Below are 27626 nucleotides of genomic sequence, written 5' to 3'. Positions count from 1 at the left end.
TGTTAGCAGCATTCAGCATCATACTTCATTGTTCTGTTAATAGTTTGCATGTGTTTGCTAGCTTTGCTTCTCTTGTTGTTATAAACTCTAGATAGGAAAGAATTATTGTCCTGCTCTGGTCCTTACATTTTGCATAAAGAGCTGGCATAGCATAGGAAGTGACAGCATGGAATAGCTGTTGGGTAAAAGACTAGATGAAGCAAAATGATTTTATAGATCCCTGGACAGAGTAAAGATTAATTAATGATTAATAATTAATACTTACAAAATACTCAGTTCAGAAACCTGGACCAGCTACCTATAAATACAAGAAAGAGGTATTTTTCTCTATTTGACTGAAGGTGATTTCCAAATCTCATATATAATGATAGTTGTAGTCTCAACACCCACCACACGCTTTACTATGTTTGCTAATGAATAATAAAGTTGACTGGTCTGTAATAGACTGAAAAGAAAAATGACAGATCTATGACTGTTATGTATTAGAATGTCCCTGGAATTCTCTGGTGGCTCAGCAGGTTAAGGACCTGGCATTGTTAATGCTATGGCAATTGTTCAATCCCTGACCTGCGAACTTCTGCATGTTGCAAGCATGTCCAAATATATAAATGTATATATATAAATATCCCTGAATGAGAATTCAAATGGAGTGCAAGTGACTGAATTTAGCAAGGCCTGTTTCAATTTGACCACTCAAGACTTCGCCTTCTGTTTGAAGAACTAATGGATTTTAAGCAAACCTGCAATATTATTTAAGATTCATCTTCAGTTCAGTTTATTTTCCTGTTGTCCTGAAACAAAATTATGGCTAATATACATTTCTACATAATTTCTCTGAGGAAGTTAGAATTCAGGTAGTATAATAATAATGATAGCATTAAAAGCAGAAACAAGATTGCCTGCCCCTGTTAGCAGCTTGAGTAGTCAGAGGCATTAATGGACCGTGAAAACTGGAGAGCTGGGGTGATCATGGGTCAGAGCTAACATACATAGGAAAGCACAGTGTAGGGGAAACTTTCATCACCTCCACTACACTGAGCCTTTTCTCTTGATAGAGCAAGCTCTTAATTTCCTTTGGTTGTTAATCTGGCACCTTTCATGAACATCACTGTTCACTTTGGAAAATAAAAAAGCAAACAGCCAAAACACCTAAGTATTAAGGGGGAAAGAAAATCAACAGAGGAAATTACAGTAGCACTTGATACAGTGGCACCTTTTTCTTGAGTCATATGAGGTAAAGATATTTGAAAGTTTGCAGCTTTCACAGTCTCTTTAAGACAGTAACCAGAGGTCTTGGGAGAGAAAGTAACATGCATATATTGCCATAGTTTAGCTATGGCCTTTATGGACACATAAGTCTACATTTTCAGAAGTGACCTCTTAAAATACATATGAGAATCAAGTGATTTGAAAGTAAATACCACTTCCTTTCACTCCCCATTTGCCATTTCCTTTCTAACATTAATTACCGTTTCTGAAGGAATTGGTGTTTCCTGAGCTGGTATAGTTTCTATTTGTTTTGGATAGTCCATCAGTTTAAGATACCCACCATTTCTTTTGAAATCTAGTCTATCAAGAGTTGAATACAATACCAAGTTCTCACTTTCTTCTCTCTTGTTTTTAGGTAAGTCATTTATTGGAGTGACATTTCATCTGATGGAATTTTCCATTTGGGTAAAGTATTTGTATTTTTATCAAATGATATAAACTTTGTTTTTTGTGATTTCTCAATTTGTATTTTCACACAACATTGATCTCCAGAGTATGCTTTGTCTTGAAGGCAAAAAATATGAGAGAGAGTCAGAAAAAAGGGGTTTGGGGGTGCTAAGAACAAGGGAGAAGACATATAACTAAATAATATTTCTATGTCAAAAAAAAAAAAAAAAACCTGTTGAAAGAAATCTACTGCTTTATAGCTGTTTTCATCAGTTTTACCTGTTAGAACTTCAGGAAGTGAAAGAGTTATTATATTTAATTGTATTTAGAAAGGATTGGGCTTACTTCAGAAAATCCAACCAAGTTTAGAGCAGTGGCCTTCTAATTTTATTTGGTTGAAAATCTGACATTTCTCAACTGTTACGCATCTTAGGGGAAGCATTCTATATCATCAGAGAGCTTTTCTTTTGAATCAGAGTTTTAAGTCTTCAGAATTTTTTCATTTTAAAACATAATTATTAAACAGAGGGATGCATAATACATAATTTTAGAAGTACAAAACCATGATTCTGCACCACGGAATGATGGTACCACGGCTTACAGTCCATAATAATAGAAGATTGAAGCCTCTAAAATGGCATAATGAGAGGGATAAAGAGACACATCATAGTATCAGATGGCTTCTCCTTGGTGTTCTAGATCTTTTCACTAATAAAAAGGATGTCTGTATTTGATACACTTTCTACAAAGGTAGGTAGGTCATGAATCCTAACAATTATTTTTTTGCTTAGAAATGGGGTAATTTTTCTTTCTGTAGAACTAGGTACATATTGATCTATTGAGTAACAAGCAACCAGAGCCTAAAAACCCTGTTCCCAGCATTTTGACTATCTTAGCGCTTCTTGACTGGGAATTTTTTGTATGTTTTCTTTTAGAGATTAACTTGTTAGAAAGATATAATTTTAAATAACCCAGAGAACCAGTTGGGTGCCATATTCCTTTGACTCTACTGTCCTATTATTTCTTCTGCCTCTCCAGTTTTAGTTTTTAACCTTAATACTTGGTGATTAGTAGTTATAAATCTTATTGAGACCATGGAACATTGGCATTTATTGTTGCTGGTTGAGAGAAGTCACAATCTTTGGATATTGAACTAAATAGTGAAAGGGTGTTATTGACACTATTTAAAAACTTTAGTGGTCGACTCAAAGTTCCTTCTAGTTAAGAAGGCTATTCCATCTCTACCCAGCGATAGGCTTCACTCTACATAGGGTGGTGACCATTGCTCTGTAAAGCACTTTGCTTTTGGTTGACTGAATGGATGGATACATATATATTCATATTAGACTTTTTTTTTTTTAATTTTTTTGCTTTTCAGGGCCGCATGTGCGGCATATGCAAGTCCCTAGGCTAGGGGTTAAATCGGAGGTGTAGCTGCTGGCCTATGCCACAGCCACAGCAACTTGGGATTCAAGCCTTATCTGTGACCTACACCACAGCTCATGGCAACACCGGATCCCCAACCCACTGAGCAGGGCCGCTGATCAAACCTACATCCTTGTGGATACTGGTCAGATTTGTTTCCACTGCACCACAGTGGGAACTCCTTTTTTAGACTTTTAAATGTGAGTTTGAATATTTTAATATTGGAGTTTTTAAAAGGGAAAACTTCCCATTTTAGACCCAGCTACCTTATGTTTGGCAACATATGATATTGTATGGATGCTTCCTCATACTGAGATTTGGTTATTCCCTAATATGTCAGTAATCATATACCTAAATTAGATTTATTTTGAAATCTTTATGAGGGGAATGGTAGGTAGGGAGCAAGGAGTGAAGAGTATCCTTTAACTCAAAGCATTCAAAAAACAATAAATGTTGATTGATAAAAAATGTTGATTGATTCTATACTTGAATTGGATTTTTAATACTTTCATCTGTTGTCTGTATTCCAAAGAAATAACTGTCTAAAAATTCTTTCTGGTCCTTTTACTGGAAAGGAGATTGATAGAATTACTGGCTTGTCAACCATTCATAAGTTCTGTTAGATATGAGTTTTTTAAAAATAATTTAATTTCAGTGCTGCTTTCCTTTTTTCTATCCTGAGAATCTCTCTGGTTTTTCATTAGTGTCATTAAAAGTGCAAAACTAAATAAAATATTCTTTGTATTTAAAGAAAATGCCAACATTCTAATGTAGAATCTTATAACTTGAGAGAAAAATCAGGAGCCTTTTGAAGAATATATGTCATTTAATGTAAGGGTTAGGAGCATCTAGAGATAAGAATCTTCCCTAATACCTTAAGACTTGGGAGAGAAGAAGTTATGCTTAAGGAGGAATTCAGTTTCCTTACACCATGGCAAATTAAATATCTCATATATTCAGTTGAATTTCAGCTCAGCTAACTGCCATCTGAAAAGAGAGTTTATGTGGCTAATAATTATGAAATGAGTTAATATCAAGGCTAAGACACCAGTTGTGGATTGATTTCTGTATCCTCTAAGCACGTTCTGAAAATAGTCCCATTTCAAGGTCAATAAGTTGTATTAGATAAAGTATGCAACAAATATTTGAAATTAAATTTAATAGAAAATGAAATGAGGAGTTCCCGTTGTGGCTTAGCAGTAACAAACCTGACTAGTATCCATGAGGCTGCAGTTTAATCCCTGGCCCAGCTCAGTGGGTTAAAGATCCATTGTTGCCGTGAGCTAGCGTGGGAACTTCCATATGCCGTGAGTATGGCCCTAAAAAAAAAAAAAAAAGAAATGACCATGACCATGTTCTTTTTGTTTCTTTTCTAAAATAAGTTCTGGAGTTCCCATCGGGGCTCAGTGGTTAACAAATCCAACTAGGAACCATGAGGTTGCCGGTTCGGTCCCTGCCCTTGCTCAGTGGGTTAAAGATCTGGCGTTGCCGGGAACTGTAGTGTAGGTTGCAGACACGGCTTGGATCCTGCGTTGCAGTGGTTCTGGTGTAGGCCGGCGGCTACAGCTCCGATAGACCCTAGCCTGGGAACCTCCATATGCCTCAGGAGCGGCCCTAGAAAAGGCAAAAAGACAAAAAAAAAAAAAAAAAAAAGTTCTTTCTAAACAGTTGAAAAATATTTTTAAAATATTCTTAATCTCAAGTTCATTGCTTCTAGAAATCTGATGGCTTTGAAACTGAAACTTAAGATTGTTGAAGTAAAAATTGCTACAGCTATGCAAAAATTACAGAAGAGAAACCAGCATTTAAATACTTTGTGCCTCAGTGTCCCTACCTATTTGCCTTCACTGGGCTAAAAGCCCCATGAATTTAAGGACTGTGTTGCTTTTGCTCATTTTTGTACCTATAGCAATTGGTATACTGCCAGGTACACAGTTGGTACTCACAGTATCTGATAAATGAGGGGAGGAGAGGTACCATAAATGTAAAATAATCTCAAGCACGTTGAGAGACTTTTAAATACATACATTATTTAACTGGTTTAGATGAAAAACTTTCTAAAGTATTATTTATTTGCCTTGAAAGAATATATGCTAACCATTTTTAAACTTTTTTGAACTAAGGCACCAGTTGTGGATTGATTTCTGTATCCTATAAGGTCATCATTTGGTTCATTTCACTTCAGCATCTGTTTATTTAGCACCTCCTATGTGTTGTGATCCTCTCAGGCCCTTTTAGATACATGGGTCTTTTTACCACTCTACTACTCAGCTTCTGATTGCTGTGTTTTGGAAATATGGAGCCAGTTTTTTATAGCTTCTCTGACTTCCTGGCTGTGAAGACTGGCAGACTCCTCTTAGAGTATATCTCTGAACCTCCCGTCCTAATATGATAGCTGAAATAACCAGCCATACAAATAAATTAAGAGCATAACTCTTAAGAAGCTCTTTAGTGTATAAACTCTATTAAATTTGTAGATTGTGGCTTTTCAGAGGTCCTTCTTATCCTTTTGCTTATTTCTTGAATCTCTTGAGTTTTTCAGACAATTCTGATACATGAAATGTTGCTATAAATTTAAAAAGCACACATTTCCTTTATTCCCTTTCTTAGCAGTACTTCTAGGAATAGATTCAGATTTTATAACACTTCAGTCTATGTTATCCAGTGACCATGTGAGAATTAGTTGTGTCTAAAATATTAATTTAAGTGCTCTTATCTAATAATTTTCTATAGATTCTTTATGAACCATTTTATATTTGCCTGAGATCTGGTTTGATTTTGAACTATAATGGAGATCTTTAAATGAATTTGTATTAGTTTTTCAAATTCACAGTTTGTGAGTGTGTGTATTCTTTTTTTTTTTTTTTTTTTTTAAGGGCTGTACCTGCAGCATATGGAAGTCCCCAGGATAGGGGTGGAATCAAAGCTACAGCCACTGGCCTACACCACAGCCACAGCAACACGGGATCTGAGCCATGTCTGTGACCTTCACCACAGCTCACAGCAATGCTGGATCCTTAACCCCCTGAGTGAGGCCAGGGATCGAATCTGCATCCTTGTGGATCCTAGTTGGGTTTGTTAACTGCTGAGCCACGAAGGGAACTCCCGAGTGTGTGTATTCTTAATAAAGACTTACAGAGGTCAAATGAGAAGTATAAAATTAATAAATACAAACTACTATAATAAAATATAAGCAAAAAGGATAGACTTTATAGCACAAGGAATTATAGCCATTATCTTGTAACATTCTTCAATGGAATATAATCCACAAAAATGCTGAATTGCTATGCTATACACCTGAAACAAATAGAATATTTTAAATCAAATATACTTCATTTCTTTTTAAAAAAAGGCTTCTATAGTAGGCTCATTTTTATGTTCTTTTTCAAAATGATATGTCCTGAAAATGTCTATCATTAAAAAGTTTTTATAAAATATTAGTTAAATTTTATGGCTGTATCTGATTACCAGTTAATCTGAAAATGAAACAACTGCTAGAGAGATGTCTAACTCAAGCTGTACATTATACAGAGGTGAAAGAACTAGCATGTTAGATCAGCAGTTTTCTGAGCCTCTGATACTGATTGGAGCAGTAAAGCTAGGTGACATTTTTAATGGATGTTAATCATACCTGTTATTAGTAACTGTTACCTCTCCTGTTATTAGTAACTGTTAGCTTATAACATCCCTTCAGCATCTTTTTATCCACTTTAACCCTGTCATATTTATTTGCTTAAATCTACGTGGCACCCACTTTACCGTATGAGAGCAAGAAGAAGCACCATAGTAACTGACAGTGAAGTTCCTCTGTATGTATTTTGTGTTACCAGCAACACGTATACTAAAATCTTTTCTGAAGAGTCAGTTAATGAGGAAACTTCAGAATTCTTGGATTATCTGTGATTTAAAGTTAGATTGTGGTGTTTTGGTCTACTTAAAGACAGTAGCAGGTTCTTTTTTTTCTCTAAAATTATTTCTAGATTTCTTATGTATAGCATTTGACTGTCTTTTCATCCCTTTTTTATTTAAAAGTTTTATTTGATGGTGTAAAGGTAAGCTAATGTGTGTTTGTATAAGAATGTCATTTACATTCTGTGAGAGTGTAATCTTTCAAGCTAGTATCACAACATTAAAGAATAAGTTTCATGTTGTCATCTGATTTCATGGCTTATTTTCACTTGATTTTTCCTATTCACTTAGAATTTACAGGGGAATATGAGAAAGTTACAGTGGTTCTTTTTTTTTTTAGTTAAAGGAAGTGGCTAGTGTGAGATTAAGGGCAGAGGGAATGTGGCACAAGGAAACTGGCTTGAAATGTCTATGTATTATATGCAATTTTACTTTCTGAGTAATATCTCTGATTCAATAAGAAACCTGGGTAATAGCCATGCAAGTTTTCTTATTTCCTGGGAAGCCTTACTATAATCGAAAACTTTGCTAACATCATGTACCTTGTAATTTTATTTTCTAAAATTACGCGGCATTTGATGTCTTCATTTCCCCACATGATGTTTTAAAAATTTGGAGTTCCTGTCATGGCACAGCGGAAACGAATCTGACTAGGAACCATGAGGTTGTGGGTTCGATCCCTGGCCTCGCTGAATGGGTTAAGGATCCAGCGTTGCCATGAGCTGTGGTGTAGGCACATATGTGGCATTGCTGTGGCTCTGACTTAGGCTGGCAGCTACAGCTCCGATTCGACCCCTAGCCTGGGAACCTCCATATGCCACCCTAAAAAGCAAACAAAACAAAACAAAACAAAAAAACAAACAAACAAACAAAAATCTTGTATCTTAGACTAACTGACATGAGGAACAAACTTGTGGTTGCCAAGGCAGAGTGGAGAGGGAGTGCATGGACTGGGGTTGGTAGATGCAAACTGTTACATTTAGAATGGGTAAGCAGTAAGGTCCTGCTGTATAATATAGGTAACTATGTATCTAATCTCTTGGGATCCACCATGATGGAAAATAATATAAGAAAAAGAATGTGTGTGTCACTTTGCTGTACAGCAGAAATTGGCACAACGTTGTAAATCAACTATAATTTTTTTTAAAAAATCCTGTCTTCATTTATCTTATTTTCTCTCATACCCTCTTTTCTATTTCAGATATTCTTCAAGTAAATCATTTGTAAATCTTCTAAAAGCTGTATTATCTCATTTATGGTCTAGTACTCTGGCTTCTTGATAGAAGACAAGTTTATAGCCAGAAACTCTAAGGTCAAAATCTGTACAATCTTATCCTGGAAAGCCAAAATATTTTCTCCACAGTCCCTGAATTTCCAAAGAAAGTTAGATGCCATCAGCAGAGAAATGATTGATTTGTTAAGCTGTGAATATTTTGAAGGCCTGAGATAGAGTATCCTACAGGTCTCACCCAGCATTGTTGTGGCCATTCTTTTTTGTGAGTTGCAGATGGAATGGTATCTTTTGCCAAGGCCTAAAAGACATAAAGATATAAATTAGAAGGAAGGAGCCTCTCTCACCTGACTCTCACCAAAGGAAGCAGCAAGTTAAAAACGAATTGTAACTGAAAACATTTTTTTTTCAAGTAGTCTTAAAGTGTTTTAAAAGTGCTTATTTTTAATTATTTAATTTAAAATTTACCAAACCACTATACATGTTGCTCTTTATTACTAAGAGCTATCTTATTAGAAGGTAGTGAATAATTTGGGGTTTTCTTTGTGTCACTGTGCTCTGCTGTTCAAGGCCTGTCAATTATCTAGACCTTATATCCCACTGCAGAATTCCTCAGCTTACTGCTCTCATCTAGAAATTAAGAACACAGTCATCCCTTTGCCACTGCTTTTCTAGGAATCAAACAAAACTATTAAAAGTACTTGAGTTTCTGGTGACATACTCTAGAGTTTCTATACATAGTAAGTTCATTCTTCTTTGGCATTTCTAAGTGAGACTTAAATTTTTATACCCTTAACTGTATTCCTGTTGGTTCATTTTTCTCCTCCCAAGTTAGGCAACTTTACCACCTTTACTCTGAGAAATAAGCTAATAGTGCACAGGATTAGACAAGAAGTTTCAAGAGAAAAGGTAACCTTTCCCAAATTTCAGTATTGCCTCCTTGCAGAGAAAATTCCTACAACATTTTGCTTTGTGTGGAGAATCTAAGTATTAGAACAGAAAGGCAAGAGAAGAGATATCCTGAGCTTCTTGAGTTTGAAACAAGATCTGTATTATGACCTCTCTTTGGAAAAGTGCTGGCCATCCATAAAGCAGTGCTTTGTACAAATTAGTGAATTTTATATCATGTGTCTTTGGTTGCTTGTATTTTTAAATTCTCAGAACAGACATAAAGATAATTCTATAGGAACAGTGAATTGCAAGTTAAAGAAAGAATATCTGATACTTTATAAAACTTATCTTTTTAATGAAGAAGGAAGAATATCTTGGACATTAGTTCTGTATGTATCTGCTTGTGTATATATCTCTGTGTGTCTTTGTGTGGGTCTATCTGTATTTTAGAGGAAGAGAGAGAAAGAGAGCAGACATGAGGCAGACATAGTTATGCCCATCTTCTTTTTCTGCAAAGAAGCAGTAATAGCTTGGAAGCAAAATGTGATAAAATTCACATGGGAATTTTAAATAAAAATAGAGAGGGAAAACCAGGGTGAGGTTGGGGACAATGGTATTAGAATAACTTAGGATATCTCAGGAATCCTACAGGTCTTTTGATTCAGGGGCAGTAGAAGTAACATTAAGAGAGGAGTCAAGTACTGTTCTAGTGTGAAGAAAACAGTAGACCTTCCATTGTCCTCCCATCCATTGCTAGCCCATGTTGAACCAGGGCCACGTCCATTATGAGACCTTAAACTTCACCTGGCCTGTTCATCCATTTCCAATCCTCTGGCCTCACCTGTGTGTGCTTGTTATGGCCTGGCTCTCCCAGAGTGTTCATTCCATTGCTTTGGAAAGGCCTACAGTTTTCAGATATTGCACATCCTGTTACAGGAACCTCATTGAGCGTGATTTGGGGAAAAAATAAATCTCACAGTCATCTTATATTGAGCCTGAGTATTCAAGATTCCTTCAAAATATCATGCCTGGATTATTATTCTTTTGGTTTCTCAGGTGCTTCCATAGGATAGACATAGGTGAGGATCACACAGAAACTGGCCAAGACCAGGAAAGAGGAAAGTGAGAGAGATTTCATTATGCTTGACTCAGCTCTAATAGGTAGAAGACTGAAGGATCTTTTTTCTCATTGATCATAATTTGTTTTCATCATCTGTTCCCATGGTTATTTTCCACTGCCCAGTTGTTATTTACACTTCTTTAAAACATCAGTGAGTAAGCCTTAAAAAAAAAAAAAAAAAAAAAAAAGTGGAGGTGCCATACCAGAGTCTGAGAAAATTCAAGGTTTAGGACTGAAATCCCATCTCTGAGCTCATGTTTTTTTATTACACTGTATTTGGCTGAAGATCTGAAACTAGATACACTGTAACCACTGGAAAGGCAATGCAATATCTTGTTTCCTAGATTTCCACTGGCATTTTTGCCTATTGTTAGAATAGCCACACCTTTCCATGAGTTTCTGGTGTTTTAGCCATTTTGGGAAAAGTGGGGAGGAATTGATGATAAAGAGATGGTGCCTGAAAGTGCAAAGTTCACAGATGAAAGTGGAGTATGTGTTACTTTCTGGCTCAGGCCAGGTGGTTGGGTGTGGATGTCATGTGTGTCCCCAGTGCAGTCACCACTGCAGTGGTAATTCTCCCAGTTTAGCCACTATGGAGTATTGTTTCTTGTTTTTCTATAGTGCTTGTCAAAATGCTATGACAACTGGCTGGTTTTATGCAAACAGAGCCTGGCTCTCAAGAGACAGTGTGTCTGAAAGTCAAACATGGATGGCAGCCATTGGCACGCAAAAGAGTCAAAAACCACAGATTGTTTTCTCGTTGGATGAACAGCTTAAAGCAACGTAAAGTTAATTGAAGAATTCCTTGAAAGTGAAGTCAGACTAAAAGAAATGCTCTAAGTCTATAATTTACTAAATGTGAAAGATCTGTAAGTGGTGGTGAGACCAAAAGAGTTTGGGGAGGAAAAAGAACAATTTTGTAAACAGATCTGGCTTGTATTATTGCCTAGGCAGTTTTAATTATTTGCTCTAATAATGTAGATCTGCAAAAGAATCTGTAATTAGGTAAAACTTGATTTATGGAGTTGGCCTCATATAAACCATGATGTCATAGTGTGCTGCAGAAAATTATAGGCCTGGTCTTGCTGTTGAAAACTATTATTTCTACCTAGGACTGCTCACACTCTGCACTTCTTACTCTTATGAAACGAAAGCATCCTGGGTTCTCATTCTTAATGCCCATTGCCCAGGTAAATTCAACAAACATTATTGTTCATTAAGTAATTTATCAAATATATGTATTTTTTAAAAACTGAGAAGGCAGAGTCAGGGCTTAGCTATTAATTCTAGTAGTTAAAGCAATCTTTATTTGAGAACTTAGGAGAGATGAACATATGACTCTCTGCAGAAGTGGGTTCAGGGATATGCCAGACTGTCAAAAGCAGTATCTCTGTGTCTGTCTTTCCCTCCCTCCCACAATCTTAACCCCATTCTCCACTTCCCCTCTCCTTCCCTAACCACTTCCTAGAAAGCTGTTTCAGTGTCATCATTGCTTTTTTTTTTTTTTTTTTTTTTTTTTTTTTTTTTTAGCTTGGGCCCAGGGCATGTGGAAATTCCCTAGCCAAGGATCAAATCCATGCCACAGCAGCAGCTGAGGCCACTGAAATGACAAAGCCAGATATTTAACCCACTGCACCACAAGGGAACTCCCATCATTGCTTATTTCTCCTGCTTTTAAATGAGAGCATGGGGCTCTGTCATATTTCATTGTGGTTCTTATTCCCTTCTCCGTTGTAGTAGAAGCCTTGAATTAGTGCCAAGGCCTTTTCTTTGATTATAGGTCTTTAATTATATCTTAATGATTACATTTTCCATGGTTTTTTGTTAAAGTAGAAAAAGACTTTAGAAGGAATCCTAGATTGTTGTAATTTGTTTTCCATTCTTTTAGAATTGTCCAACCTATGTCTGCCTTGACAGCCATATTAAGTAATTGGCCTTTATCAGGTCTTCTCAAACTATTCTGCGTACTTTGTGTAGAAAACAACTCTTCCCTTCACTGTCATATTTCATAAACTTACATAATATTTGATTAAATTATGCAATTATAATTGTAAATCTAACAGGTATAAACAGGTTTGGGAACAAACACAATTCTTTAAATAGAAGTTGCAGGGGCCATCCTGGAGAACAGCATTCTATCCAGCATTCAGTACATGTGGGCTCAGCCCTGAGTTAAACAAAAGAACAGAATTGTATAAATGGACCACTAAGGTGTGAGAACTCCTTAATCTGTACTCTCCACCTTCTCTTCATTTTACACATGAGACCTGGGTGGTTATAGGACTTAACCAAAATCCTGAAACTAGTTGGTAGCCAGGCTGTGTGTTCTGACTCCCAAGTGAGGGTTTTCCCATGACACCAGAGAGGACTGATATCCTAGCCCTTCATTGTGCTTGTCTGGCTGCTAGCTGAATACAGGTCTATAAAGTGCACTTTGACTTATTACCACAAAGTATCTAACTTGATGCTTAGTTTACCTGTAGTTATGGTGTTACTAATTAACATATGTTTTTCTTTAAATTCTCCTTGATATCAAAAATGATCCTCGTTTATTATAGGGAGTTAATCCAGGTCATGAGATTTATCATTTCTATCTCTAAATAACCATAATTAGATAAGAGAGAAAGACTGCATGGAAGAATTTTCTTGGTAGGGCTTATCCTCCTCACCCGTCTACAGACCTGTACTGTTCATGGCTGCTTTTGTGAGATAGACCTGCTTTGGGCTTGAGACAGGGCACTAATGTTTATTATATTATTTGATCTCTTTCACAAACATTATGTGTTGACTTTTATAATATCAAGTTGGAAAGATTTTTTTTAAGTCACTTTCCTTTTCCTGCCCTTTCCTTCCAGTGCTTCCCTACTGCCCCACCCCTATCAGGAAAGATTTGACATTACCTAGAGTCAAAATGTACTTAGAACTAAGCAGTTAAAAATAAAATCAAAATCAGAGTTTCTGTCATGGCTCAGTGGAAACGAAACTAACCAGCATTCATGTGGATGCAGTTTTGATCCTTGGCCTTGCTCAGTGGGTTAATGATCTGGCGCTGCTATGAGCTATGGTGTAGGTTATAGACATGGCTCGGATCTGGGCTTTGTTGTGGCTATTGTGTAGGCCAGCAGCCGCAGCTCTGATTCAGCCCCTAGCTTGGGAACCTCCATGTGCTGCGGGTATGGCCCTAAAAAGACAAAAAAATAAAAATAAAAATAATAAAATGAAATCAAAACCATTAGGATGAATATAAAGGAAGGGAAAAAATATTGTACTCAGATCCCTGAGTTGGGTTAAATGGTTTTGCTGTTATTGAACATTTTGTTTAGCTCTGAGCTTCCTGATAGACAAAGCAAAAACAAAACATTTGAGTTTACATTTTTTTGTTTGGTAAAGGGAAATGTATCAGGTCTTCCACAGAGACATTTTTAGCAGGCACTTTATTCTAAGCCAATGACCCTTATGTAAATTAAGCTAAATAACCATCTGGAGTAGGGGATTCATATGCACATTACAGTGGGAGAAGCCCTAGTATGGTCCCCTTTTTGTTGATGAGCAACAGAAGCCCAGAGAAGATAAGTGATCTACCAGTTACCAGGCTTGTTGGCGATAGCACCAGCCTGGAGCCAGTATCCCTCTGTCCCAACCTAGGCCTCAGAGCACCCTTATTTAGAAATCACAGGTATAGTGAGATGTGCTTGAACCAGTACGGTTCAGAACCATACTTGCTACTGGGCACTGGGTTATTAGACTGTCAAGTGAGTGGCATTTAGATTTGATGAAGTCAGAGTATATGGAAGAGGAGTTTCTTCAAGGAGCTTCTCTTTTCACTGAGAAGAGAGACAGGATAGGCCTCTGTCAAATCACTATGGATGGGAAAACTAGAATAAGAAGTATCCTGATTTAAATAAATACTTTGTCAAAACTCTTCTTTCTTAAGCCAGAATTATAGACAAGTTTATATTGTATTTTTATGACAGTGGAGTTATGAGAGAACTTTGGGGAGGGCTTAAACTCAAACTGTGTGTAGTAGTCAGGCAGGTACAGACAGCTGTGTATACAAAAGGCCACGTATAAGACAATAGGAAACGAGACCTGTAGTGCACCAAAAAGCCAGTGTCCTCTTTCCAGGGGATAGCTTCTTCCCAGATCCAGCTGATTTTTGTCTTGTGAAAAATACAGGTATATAGTTGACCACATCTTCTAGTATTTTGAGAGAGAGAAGCTAGAAGTGTGATTATTAAATCTCCTGATTTTAAATGTTGGCAACTCCTTTCTTCTTATTCATGCCAGAAATTTTGGCGTTGTCCTTGACTCCAGTCTTCCTTCCAAAACCCACATCTAATCCATATGGAAATCCTGTTGGCTCTACCCTCAAAATATATTCAGAATCTGATCTCTTCTTAGTGATTTCCTGTTGCACTGCTGTAGCCCAAACCACCATCATCTCTCTCCAGGATTATTCCAGTAGCCTCCCAGCTGCTTTCCCTTCCATGCTTTCTCTCCTACCGCTGGAGGGATCTGTTGAAGCACAAGTCAGATCATGTTGCTCCTCTGCTCACAACCTTCCAGCTTCCCATCTCATTCAGAGTAAGTCAAAGGCCTCCCAGTGCCCCATCACGGCAGCAACAGTGGCCTCCTGCCTGTTCCTCAAATAAACCAGCTCATTACCTCGTCATGACCTTCACCCATGCTGTTCCCTTGCCTACAGTGCTCTTTCCTCCAGTATTTCCATGACCCATCCGCCGCTTCCAACCCTTTTCTCAAATGTCACCCTCTCAATGAGGCCTTCTTTGGCCACTATCTAAACTTGTAGCCACACACATATATACACAACCCTTCCTTATCCCTCTTAGCTTTGTTTTTAGTACATATCATGATCTAATATACTACTTATTTTTTGTATTTATTACCTATCTTCCACATTACAATATAGGTTCTAAAAGGGTAGGGACTTTGGTTTGTGCATTTGTTCCCTCTGTGTAAGTATTTAGAAATGAGCCTCACACATAGTAAGGGCTCAGTAAAATGAATAAATGAATCTAAAAAAACAAAAAAACAAACAGTTCTTTCAACTTCAGGCCAAACAAAACTCTTCAGCGGGCCAAGCCCAGCCTATATCCCCTTGGACCCAAGGTAAGGGTGAATACCTTCAGCTGCACCTACTACCTTGGTGACAGACTTCATGACTGCATCATGACACCTGCCCTGTTCAGGAAACAATGGAAGAGCTCTTCTGCTCCACCCTGCTGAACTTTAATGCATACATGTTATTCTATGCCTCAGCACTGTGTTTCCTGATGCATTGCTGTTTAGAATCTAGAGAATAAATGAATTAGTTCAGCATCTTCTGGGAACTTCCAAACTTTGAAATTTGGAAACATCTGAAGAGTTATACTTGCTTTTTCACAAAACAGAGTCCAGAGTTAGATAAACAATGATTAAAAGAAGAGCACTACAAACAGAGGGAAAATCATATATAAAGACTAAGTGTAGAAAATTTTTTGACGTTTTAGAAGAGATCAAGTGAAACTAGAGTAGGGAATAACGTAGAAAATTGGTAGGAAAAGATGTTGGAAAGACAGGCAGGGGCAAATCTTACAGGCCATGATAAGGAGTTTGGATATTATTGTTCAGCCCATTTGGAAGACTCAGAACCCATTACATTACTGTCAACTGTTCATAATGGTAATTTCTTTTTACTGAAGTATGACATGTTTATATACTGATGATGTTTTTCAAACAAGTCAGTCAGTTTGCAATCATTTTATCATCTAGACTCCCTTTTGTTTTAAAAAAATTTTTGGACTTAATTAGTTTAAAAAATCTTGTTTATTTTCACAGTTATAACAAATAATTAAAGTTAATTTGGGGGAGTTCCCGTTGTGGGGCAACAGAAACAAATCCGACTAGTATACTTGAAGATGCCAGTTCGATCCCTGGCCTCGCCCAGTGAGTCAAGGATCCTGCGTTGCTGTGAGCTGTGGTGTAAAGTCACAAACATGGCTCAGATCCTGAGTTGCTGTGGCTATGGTGTAGACTGGCAGCTGCAGCTCCTATTTGACCCCTAGCCTGGGAACTTCCATATGCCACACCTGTGGCCCTAAAAACAAAAAAAGTTAATTTTTTAATATCTTAAATAACTAAATATATTTATTTGTACAGAAAGTAATCTTTGTTTTTATTATATAATACTGTAGATTTAGGTTATAACAATCATTTAGTAAAGGATGGTTCTTCAGACACATTGTCTTTTATATGCATTTTAGTTACATAAAAAAATACCAAATAGTCATTTATTTTACTTTTGCATATGTGTATTTGCCAAGTTACAATCACATTAAAATATATAACATTTTTGCTTCTAAAAAAATCTGTATATACTTAGACTGTATCAAATGTACATTCATGTCTTTTCTATAAAAGATATAGCATTTTCTTACTCTTGTTTTTGTTTTTAGCTTCAGAATTCTGCAGGCCAATTGGAGGGATTTTGTAGCTTAGCCTTGGTTATTTAGTGACCTTATAAAAGGGCAAATTCTGAGTCGTGATAACATTGAGATAACAATAGTCAAAGCAAAATCTAGTTATAGGTAGTCTGGAAAGATGAGGTAAAGACCAAGTGTTTAGGATGAGGCATAGAAGGTGTTGTAATATAAAGAGACAGCACAGGGGAGTGTGACATAAATAAGAAATATAAGAAGAAAAACCACAGCTCTTTGTAGTTTTCACATAGCTGACTCAGTAGCACGAGATGGAAATTATAGACATAGAGAAATTCAGAACTGGAAAAGATTATAGAGACCTTATTTTACAGATGAAGTAACAGACCTAGAGAGCACCAAACCCTTTTTCAGTGTCACACAACTAGAGTTAATATAGGATGAAGTTGAAATTTGGAGCTTTTATTTTCTAGCTTACTATTCTTTTATCTACTTTCTTGTGCATTTTTGACTGCATAGTCATTGGAGTTGTACCAAAATGGAGTGATTTGGCATTGATAAGGGAAGGAAGCTGTCTGCTACCAAAAATGAGTGATGAGACAGAACCTGGACAATGGCTACCTGACTTGCATGTTGAGTTTCCATGAAGGAAATTTGGGCTCAAAGTCCTTTAAGAGCTTTTCCAACTCTAACATTAATGAGTTTAGGTAATTTTAATCATATTTGTAGTAGAATAATTATTTGTCCTCCCAATTTTCAAAAATACTGGTCATTTTCATTATGCATGTCTCATTCACTCTAGCCTTTTCTCTGAACCTGTTTTCCCTTTGAGAGCACTTGTTCTCAAGTTGCTTAGTAATGCATTGTGCCCAAAAAGCAGGCCAAGACTTCAAACTCTGTTCACCAATTTTAATGATGAATAATCATTGTACCCAGAACTAATTTAACCTTTTACATTAGATCGGTACCCAGTAACTGCTGATTTTTTTTCTACTACACAAATATAAATCAGCTGTATAGTTAGCAAAACAGAGATCTATGGCAATGAAACTAATCAGCTTTCCTACTCTATAGCAAGGACTTGGAATGGTAAAAAGTTTTGGTCAACTTAAAATCCAATAAGGTTAAAAATTATTTTTAAAGTAGATTATGATAAAATTCTTTACTCTGCAACTATATACCTAGTCTTGACTTAGGAATGAGAATGTAGATTTGCATTACAGAATAAAATGCATGAAATAGAAACTCTGATTAGAAATGTATTTGCCGTCTGATAGTATCTGCTCTCTTCTGAATATAAAATTATCTTGTCCATCCCATCACCTTGCCTTTGTCCAGCTTTAGATCCTATTTTTTTCTGCTATAATTTAGAAGATATTTTCCCAGACATTGACATTTTTAAACTTTGTGCTTAACAGTCATATTTATAATAGGGAATTTCCAGAAAATAAGTGATTCAGTTTCATATGTCCTAAGCCATTATACAGGGTGAATTACTCATTGTTGCAGATATGTGGTCACATTGAGGGCTTTTATGCATGGGTTTAAAACCCAGTTTTCAACTTCTATCCTGCAGTCTGCTGGAATGATTTACAATATATCCTTATTTCCTTCACTCTCACTGACCCGGAATTATCTTGGAAAATGGAGCAAAGGAGGAGATGGAGATAGTTTTTCACATATTATCATAGTGATCCAGTAAGAACTGATTTTTTCTTTTTCTTTTTCAAACAACAGAAACTGAGCCCGGCCAGGGAGAAGCCATGTTATAGGACTAGGGAAGTTGAGTACATAATTGTTCAGAACCACCATAAAAAGGAACTTGAGACCCACATCTCTTGGCTCCTATGCCACTGACTGAACAGGGAGTCAAGCTTATGTGTATTTGCCTCACTTTCTCTCCCAAGAGAAAGACCCCCAAATAAAGGCAGTGTCAACAAACTTCTGTTCTAAAAGGTCAGAAAGTAAATGTTTTTACCAGCCATATGGTCTCTATAGAAACTACTCTGTTCTCAGAGTTACTGTCATGGCTCAGTGGTAACGAACTCTACTAGTATCCATGAGGATGCAAGTTCGATCCCTGGCCTTGCTCAGTGGGCTAAACGATCTGGCATTGCCATGAGCTGTGGTGTAGGTTTCAGACAGGGCTTGGATCTAGCATTGCTGTAGCTGTGGTGTAGGCCAATGGCTACAGCTCCGATTTGACCCGTAGCCTGGGAACTTCCATATGCCACACTTGTGGCCCTATAGAAGCAAAGAGCAAAAATAAATTAAAAATAAAAACATGAAAATTATTCTTGCAGGCTATGCACAAATAGATTGTGAACCAGATTTTGAACGACTGGTCCCAGTTTGCTCACCCCTGCCCTAGGGAAATAAATATGAAATACGAGGAAACTAAAAAGGTGTTAAAACATGAGGAGACAAAAACATGATACCTGAAGGACAGCTGATTTAAATGTGGTAGGGAAGTGACTGATGGGTATGCATATGCAGAGATGCCCTAAGCCTTTATTCTATTTTAGGTAATCTTAGTTGGTATTTGGTCAAATTCCAGATTGGTTACTTTGATTTACTCTCTTAAGATTTATGAACGGCAGGTTTTAACTAGCCTTAGAGAAGAAAGGCAGAAATACAGAGAGGGCAAGTGACTTAGAGTTTGCCATAAGGTATGGAGTGCCAATAGACTATTTTATTAGGAATGGCAGGTGGTGGTTTACGTTATTGGTAAATCATTGTGAAGTCTGTCTGAGGCAGGGAGGAAACAGCTAACTGTATTCCTCTTCAGCAAAAACTAGTTCACAACATTGTAAAGCTCTCATAGAATGTTTTCTACTGTGCCGAAAGAACCCATAAAAATCTCTATTTTAATGACACAAAATCTATACTGATAAAACTTAAATTGAAAAATCCTGTAAACTCAAAACTATAAAGGACCATTTGTTTTAGTGGTATGAATAACTTACATGCAGTTGACTACACCCTTTCTTGTTCTGTAGGTAGGCTCACCTATAATAATTGCATAGATGGTAGTGTAGTTATTTCTAACAAAGGATCATAAATTATTATGATAATGATAATACATTTACCATCTTTTAAGCTGCAACTGTACTGGCACTAACATATATTATCTCATTTGTTCCCACAACAACCTTGCAAGGTGGGTGTTACTCTCTTATTGAAGATGAAATTGAGGCCCAGCCGCACACACACAAAGTAGTAGGGCCAAATATATGTCTTCCTGACACAAAAGTTCATACTCTTTCCACTATACCATTACCATAATGAGAAATGGTGGCAAAAAAAAAAAAAAGAAAAGAAAAAACAGAGAGAGAGAGAATTTGGAAAAACCATCCTCAGCTCTATTGCTGACTCTTATTACTTCATGTAAATTTTACTCTGCATGGTTATTTACAGTAATAGAATGATTTCATCCCCTTAAAACCTTGGAAAATCAAATCAATTGTGTCTTTTATCATTTGTGGTTTGCGTGTCCATTCATTGCTTACAGTTCCTAGGCAGGCTACAGCCTTGAACTATTCACTGTCTGAACTTGCCCTCAAAGAATTCTTCCTCCCACCCTACCTCTATCAAGTGACAACCAATGAAAAACCCACAAGCTCAGCAGCTGCAGCTCTGGAAAACTTCCATCAAAACCCTCATTGCCACATACACTTTGAAAATCACAGTTCCTAGAGCTTGCTGTTATCTTCTTGAAGGTCATGACTAATGCTTGTAACTTTGTAAAACTTCCTCTGCAAACACTGTCTGCAAGACCAGATTCCTTAAGCTCTGTGTTAATTTACCTACACCAAGACATTTACTGCCTGTCCCTCAACTACTATACCCTAAATTCTTACCCAGTAACCTGGTTAGCACATATTAGTATGGAAGTGTTTCACATATTCAGTAGTAAAACTAGAAAGCTTAATGAATTTCAGATAGTGCCTCTTTGACATATCAGAACTGAATAAAAATCCCTGGTATATTGAAAATATGAGGTGACTTACCCTCATAGGTTCTTTCTATGAATTACATTCAGAATTCAAGTATCTAGTATACCTATCTCAGAGGAAACAATTTCATTTTTCCTAAATATGGAGATTTTGTGCAAAAGTGGCTGTTTTATGTATGACGAAATGTTACCAAAATCTGGTTTTTAGCAGCCTTTTCAGATGCGAATCATGTTGTTTAATCCAGATTTCTTCGAACCACAACAAGACATACAGTATGGATATTAATAACCCATTAATACACTTAAGAAAAAAAGTTAATTTGTATCATCATCCACTGAAATTGGACACTGGTGATTACCAACAAAAGAAAGACTCCATCAAGAGATAATTTCCTGATCTGTATGTATCACAACATTGATTTTTCTAGTCCAGAAAATCAGGGAGGAAAAAAGCTGCAGCCAGGAAACAAATATGTGCTAATGCACCACTTACTGTCTGGAGAAAATCTATGGTCATGGCAGCAATAAGACGTTATTTGGTCTGTGTTTATTTACAATGTGCAGGCTACAGAATGTGAGCATTCTGATTGTATCCAGACATAATGGAAAGAATTCACTAGCATTTTCACACTAGCCTTTATAAGGAATGCACCTTTTAAATCAACACTGGTTAAAAGGTTGTCATTTAGTTTCAATAACCCAGAAAGTTCTCTCTGTTACCTACACAATGGAGAAAATGACTTGATACTTTAAATCCCATCTGAATTAAGTGTTCTTGGACACTTAAGCATATTTCCTTATCAGTGAAACTAAGCAGACACATTTTTAAAAATTTGATGGAAAATATTGACTATTTAGGTAAGTCATTGGGTTCAGATTTATGGTGGGGAAACCATCATAATTCAAAAGAGACTTTCTTAAAATAATGAAGATAAAGATTATCAGTGTTGGAGTTCCCATTGTGGCTCAGCAATAATGAGCCCAACTAGTATCCCTGAGGATGCGGGTTGGATCCCTGGTCTCGCTCAGTGGATTAAGGATCTGGCGTTGCCATGAGCTGTGGTGTATGTCACAGACATGGCTCAGATCTGGTGTTGCTATGGCTGTGGTGTAGGCTGGCAACTACAGCTCCCATTGGACCCCTAGCCTGGGAACCTCCATATGCCACAGGTACGGCCCGAAAAATACAAAAAAAAAAAAAGTCAGTGTCAGTTTTCCTAATGGAAAGGAGAGGTATGCTTTACAAGCCAAGACTTTCTCTTAAATAAGTAGCCTCAGGAGAATGTCCATTCTCATCAGTGAGCAGTATGTACATATAAATATATCTGCATGAGGTGGTTTTTTTCCCCTAGATTGCAATTTTCTACTTTCCCGTTTTCATGTTTTGATTATCAGTTACTTAAGGGTCAGAAAACAGCTTGGGATGTCAAGAAAAAGCCGTCTTTGTGCATTTCTTCAACAAAATTCTTGGGTTTGCCTTTCTCCAGAAGACATTAAGGCTTATTCATTTTATTTTATTTTTTAGAGGTTGGTCTGATAACGTAAATATATACTCAGAATGACTATCCAAATTATTTGTGTTTCAAGTGAGTGCTTTCTAAGGTGATTAGAGTTGTGATTTGGCAGTAAAAGCTATGAACATTTTCAAGCCCTTTAGACCAAATATATTGAAAAATTAAATTCATAAATGAATGAGTATTGTGTAAACATTTTTCCTCAAATGTTATATGAAGAGGCATTCATATAAAAATGCTGCCTCTTGTTCCTGGTAATCCAAATGCCTTGGTTTTGTTTTGGTTTTGTTTGTTTGTTTGTCTTTTGTCTTTTTAGGGCTGCACCCATGGCATATGGAGGTACCCAGGCTAGGGGTCAAATCGGAGCTGTAGCCACCGGCCTACACCACAGCCACAGTAACTCGGGATCCAAGCCACGTCTGCGACCTACACCACAGCTCATGGCAACACTGGATCCTTAACCCACTAACCCAGGCCAGGAATCGAACCCACAGCCTCATGGATACTAGTTAGATTCATTAACCACTGAGCCACAACGGGAACTCCCAGGGTATATTCATAATTGAATTTTTTTCATTTTTTTTTTAAAGTTTTACTGAATAGTTGACTTAAAATGTTGTGATAATTTCTGCTGTACGACAAAGTGATTCATTTATACTTATACACACATCTATTCTTTTTTGGATTCTTTTCCCATATTATCACAGAATATTGGGTAGAGTTCTCTGTGCTATCCAGAAGGTCCCTGCTGACCAATCATTACACGTGCCACAGTGTGCATATGCCAATCCCAAACCTCCAATCCACCCTTGCCACTTCTTGTCCCTTTTGGTAAAATAAGTTTGTTTTCAAAGTCTGTGAGTCTCTTTCTGTCCTGTAAATAAGTACATTTATATCCTTTTTTTTTTTTTTTTTTAAGATTCCACATTTAAGTGATGTCATATAATGTCTTTTTCTGTCTGACTTACTTCACTTAGTATGATAACCTCTAGGTCCATCCATGTTACTGAAATAATGCCATCTGCATTATTTCATTCTTCTTACGGCTGAGTAATAGTAATACACTGGGGTGCATGTGTCTTTTCAAATTATGGTTTTCTCCAGATAGATGCTCAAGAGTGGGTTGCTGGATCATATGGAGTAGTTTTATTTTTAGTTTTTTGAGGAATTTCCAAATGGTTTTTCATAGCAGTTGTGCCAGTTTACATTCCTACAAACAATGGCACATATGTGATATTCCTGCCTTCACCAAAATACATAATTAATTTAATGTTAAGGAAATATCAGACAAACCCAAACTAAAAGGTAGTTCTTTAAAAATGTCAGTGTTCTGAAACACAAAGCTGAGGAACTATTTCAGATTAAAGAAAACCAAAGAGATATGAAAACTAAATGTATGTGTCATCCCGGATTGGATCCTTGACTAGGAAAAAAAAAGTTCGAGAAAGAACATTATTGAGACAGTTGGTAAAATTCAGATAAGGTCTGTGAATCAAATAATAATATCGTGACTATGTAAGTTTCCTAATTTTTACTCTACTGTCATTAACTGATTATATTTGTTCTTAGGAAATATACATTTAAATATTTAGAGACAAAAGATATGATGTCTGCCACTCAGATACCTTAGAAAAACAAATAATGCATATGTGGAAAGAGAAAATAAAATACAAAAGTAGCAAATTTTTACTAATTGGTGTATCTGGATGGAACATGGAAGAATATTTTTATGCTGTTCTTGCAACCTTTCTAAGCTTGAAGTTATTTCAAAATTGAAAAATTTGAATGCAAAAACAAAGCAACTCCACACATATACACACACACACACCCTGACACACACACACACGCACAGAGTTAGTTGTCTTCATCTTAAATAAACTCAAAATATAGAAATTCGAAAGTAATACCCAAAGGTGAACTGAGGAATATAAAAATTTTTCTCCCAACAGTTTTGCTAAAGAGATCATTTATATAACAGTTTGTGTGAAAATCATGATATTTACAAAAATTTAATATAGACAGTTTCTTAAGCCCCCAGCTGTAAAGAGAGGCATACCTGCATTTTTTTTATTTCTGTTCTGCTAAGAGCTGCTTTATCTGGCTGGCTTGCTTTGGAAAACTGCTCACATAGAGCTGTGTGTGAGTATGTGCTTAAATGTTTTTGAAGAAAATGATGGTGATGATAGCTTGCTCCAAAATACAGATTAAGGCCTTTTCAGAACTGAGGCTTTACTTCAGATTTCTTTTTCCAATTACCTGAGCTTTTCACCATTTCTTTCCTCTTCTTAAAGTATAACTTTTACAGGAATAATAAGAATAGTATTGAGGCAATGAGTCTATTGTTTTGAGCCTATCCGAAAAACATTTCTTCACTAATCACACACACAATATGATACTCACTTATCCAAGCTGACTAGCCAAGACCCCATCTTGCCTGTTCTTTTTTTTTTTTTTTTAATTATCATTTTCTATTCACAGAGAAATGGGTTAGGAAGTAGAAACAAGCAAAACTAGTAAGTCATTGTATTATCTTATAAGCAATTTGGTTTAATGTAAAAATCAATCGATATTGTCTGTAATAGCTAAAGATTGGAAATAAGCTAAATGTAAAGACATTTAATACTGGTGGAATACAGTGCTTCCATAAGCACAGACTGGAATAGTATTTGTTGATATGGAAGGGTTTCCAAGGTATATTGTTAAGTCTTAAAAGCACAGTACAGAAGGGTCTATATTAAATGCTACACTTTGCATATAATAAAAGGATGAAAAAATATATAGTATGTTTTTGCCTGCATACATATGAAATGTCCCTGAAAAGATAAACATACACACAACTGTTTGACTAAGGAGATGAGAATTTGGTGTTGGAGCACAGGCTCATTAATTTTAGCATTAATAGATGTTGAAAAACTCCTAAATTCAACATGCTACTAAAAAACCAATGGGTCAATGAGGAAATCAAGAAGGAAATTAACAAATACCTTGAAACAAATGATAATGAAGACACAACCTCTCAAAATCTATGGGATGCTGCGAAAGCAGTGGTCAGAGGGAAATTTATACCAATACAGGCCTTTCTCAAAAAAGAAGAAAGATCCCAAATTGACAACTTAACCCTCACCTAAACGAATTAGAAAAAGAAGAACTGGAGTTCCCGTCGTGGCGCAAGGGTTAACAAATCCGACTAGGAACCATGAGGTTGCGGGTTCAGTCCCTGCCCTTGCTCAGTGGGTTAACAATCCGGCGTTGCCATGAGCTGTGGTGTAGGTTGCAGACGCGGCTCGGATCCCGCGTTGCTGTGGCTCTGGCGTAGGCCGGTGGCTACAGCTCCGATTCAACCCCTAGCCTGGGAACCTCCATATGCCACGGGAGCGGCCCAAGAAATAGCAACAACAAAAAGACAAAAAAAAAAGAAAGAAAGAAAAAGAAGAACTAAAAAGACCTAAAGCCAGCAGAAGGAAGGAAATTATAAAGATCAAAGAAGAAATCAATAAAATAGAGATTAAAAAAATAGAGAAAATTAATAAAACCAAGAGCTGGTTCTTTGAAAAGGTAAACAAAATTGACAAACCCCTGGCCAGACTCACTAAAAAGAGGAGAGAAAGAACCCAGATAAACAAAATTATAAATGAAAAAGGAGAAATCACAACGGATACTGCAGAAATACAAAAAACCGTAAGAGAATACTATGAACAACTATATGCCAACAAATTTGACAATCTGGAAGAAATGGACAATTTTCTAGAATCTTACAGCTCACCAAAACTGAATCAAGAAGAAACAGACCAACTGAACACACCAATCACTAGAAGTGAAATTGAAGAGGTCATAAAATCACTCCCTACAAATAAAAGTCCAGGACCAGATGGCTTCACAGGTCAATTCTATCAAACATATAAAGAGGATCTGGTGCCCATCCTCCTTAAACTCTTTCAAAAGGTTGAAGAAGAAGGAATACTCCCAAAGACATTCTGTGAGGCCACCATCACCCTCATTCCAAAACCAGACAAAGGTAACACCAAGAAAGAAAACTATCGGCCAATATCTTTGATGAATATAGATGCAAAAATTCTCAACAAAATCTTAGCCAACCGAATCCAACAACATATCAAAAAAATTATACACCATAACCAGGTAGGGTTCATCCCAGGTTCACAAGGATGGTTCAACATACGCAAATCAATCAACATCATCCACCACATTAACCAAAGAAAAGTCAGAAATCATATGATCATCTCAATAGACGCAGAAAAAGCATTTGACAAAGTCCAACATGCATTCATGATCAAGACCCTCGCCAAAGTGGGTATAGAGGGAACATTCCTGAACATAATCAAAGCCATTTATGATAAACTCACAGCAAATATAATACTCAATGGGGAAAAACTGAAAGCCTTCTCACTCAAATCTGGAACAAGACAGGCATGCCCACTCTCACCACTGCTCTTCAACATAGTTTTGGAAGTCCTAGCCACAGCAATTAGACAAACAAAAGAAATAAAAGGCATCCATGTAGGAAGAGAAGAGATCAAACTGTCACTGTATGCAGACAACATGATACTATACATAGAAAACCCTAAGGACTCAACCCCAAAACTACTTGAACTGATTAATCAATTCAGCAAAGTAGCAGGATATAAGATTAACATTCAGAAGTCAGTTGCATTTCTGTATACCAGCAATGAAAGATTAGAAAAGGAATACAAAAATACGATACCTTTTACAATTGCACCTCACAAAATCAAATACCTCGGAATACACCTGACCAAGGAGGTAAAGGACCTATATGCCGAGAACTATAAAACTTTAATCAAAGAAATCAAAGAAGATGTAAAGAAATGGAAAGATATTCCATGTTCCTGGATTGGAAAAATCAATATTGTAAAAATGGCCATACTACCCAAAGCAATCTACAGATTCAGTGCAATCCCTATCAAATTACCCAGGACATTTTTCACAGAACTAGAGCAAACAATCCAAACATTTATATGGAACCACAAAAGACCCAGAATCGCCAAAGCAATCCTGAGAAACAAACACCAAGCAGGAGGCAGAACTCTCCCAGACTTCAAGAAATACTACAAAGCCACAGTCCTCAAAACAGTGTGGTACTGGTATCAAAACAGACAGACAGACCAATGGAACAGAATAGAGAACCCAGAAACAAACCCTGACACCTATGGTCAATTAATCTTTGACAAGGGAGGCAAGAACATAAAATGGGAAAAAGAAAATCTATTCAGCAAGCATTGCTGGGAAACCTGGACAGCTGCATGCAAAGCAATGAAACTAGAACACACCCTCACACCATGCACAAAAATAAACTCAAAATGGCTGAAAAACTTAAATATATGACAGGACACCATCAAACTCCCAGAAGAGAACACAGGCAAAACACTCTCTGACATCAGCATCATGAATATTTTCTCAGGTCAGTCTCCCAAAGCAATAGAAATTAGAGCAAAAATAAACCCATGGGACCTAA

General features: G+C 36.7%; 2 protein-coding genes across 20 annotated transcripts in view; one reads left to right on the top strand and one right to left on the bottom strand.

Moving 5' to 3' along the window:
* Positions 1-27626, top strand: part of CMSS1 (cms1 ribosomal small subunit homolog) — a 395732-nt gene that overhangs the window by 197102 nt on the left and 171004 nt on the right. For 4 of the 18 annotated variants that reach the window (XM_084991617.1, XM_084991615.1, XM_084991613.1 and 1 more), the window contains one exon: positions 1625-1674. The exons of the other annotated variants lie outside the window; for them this stretch is intronic. The gene's annotated coding sequence lies outside the window, so the exon portion shown is untranslated. The remainder of the gene's footprint in view (positions 1-1624; positions 1675-27626) is intronic. 18 annotated transcript variants of the gene reach the window in all.
* FILIP1L (filamin A interacting protein 1 like) overlaps positions 1-27626 on the bottom strand; it is a 295463-nt gene that overhangs the window by 190618 nt on the left and 77219 nt on the right.

The sequence above is a fragment of the Sus scrofa genome, chromosome 13 (genome assembly GCF_054392235.1).
Source record: "Sus scrofa isolate SSC_HxYL_T2T_F1_AM1 chromosome 13, Sscrofa_HxYL_maternal_Yorkshire_Landrace_v2.0, whole genome shotgun sequence".
NCBI lineage: Eukaryota > Metazoa > Chordata > Mammalia > Artiodactyla > Suidae > Sus > Sus scrofa.
Note: the sequence above shows the minus strand (reverse complement) of the source record. Positions and strands in the feature narration are given on the sequence as shown.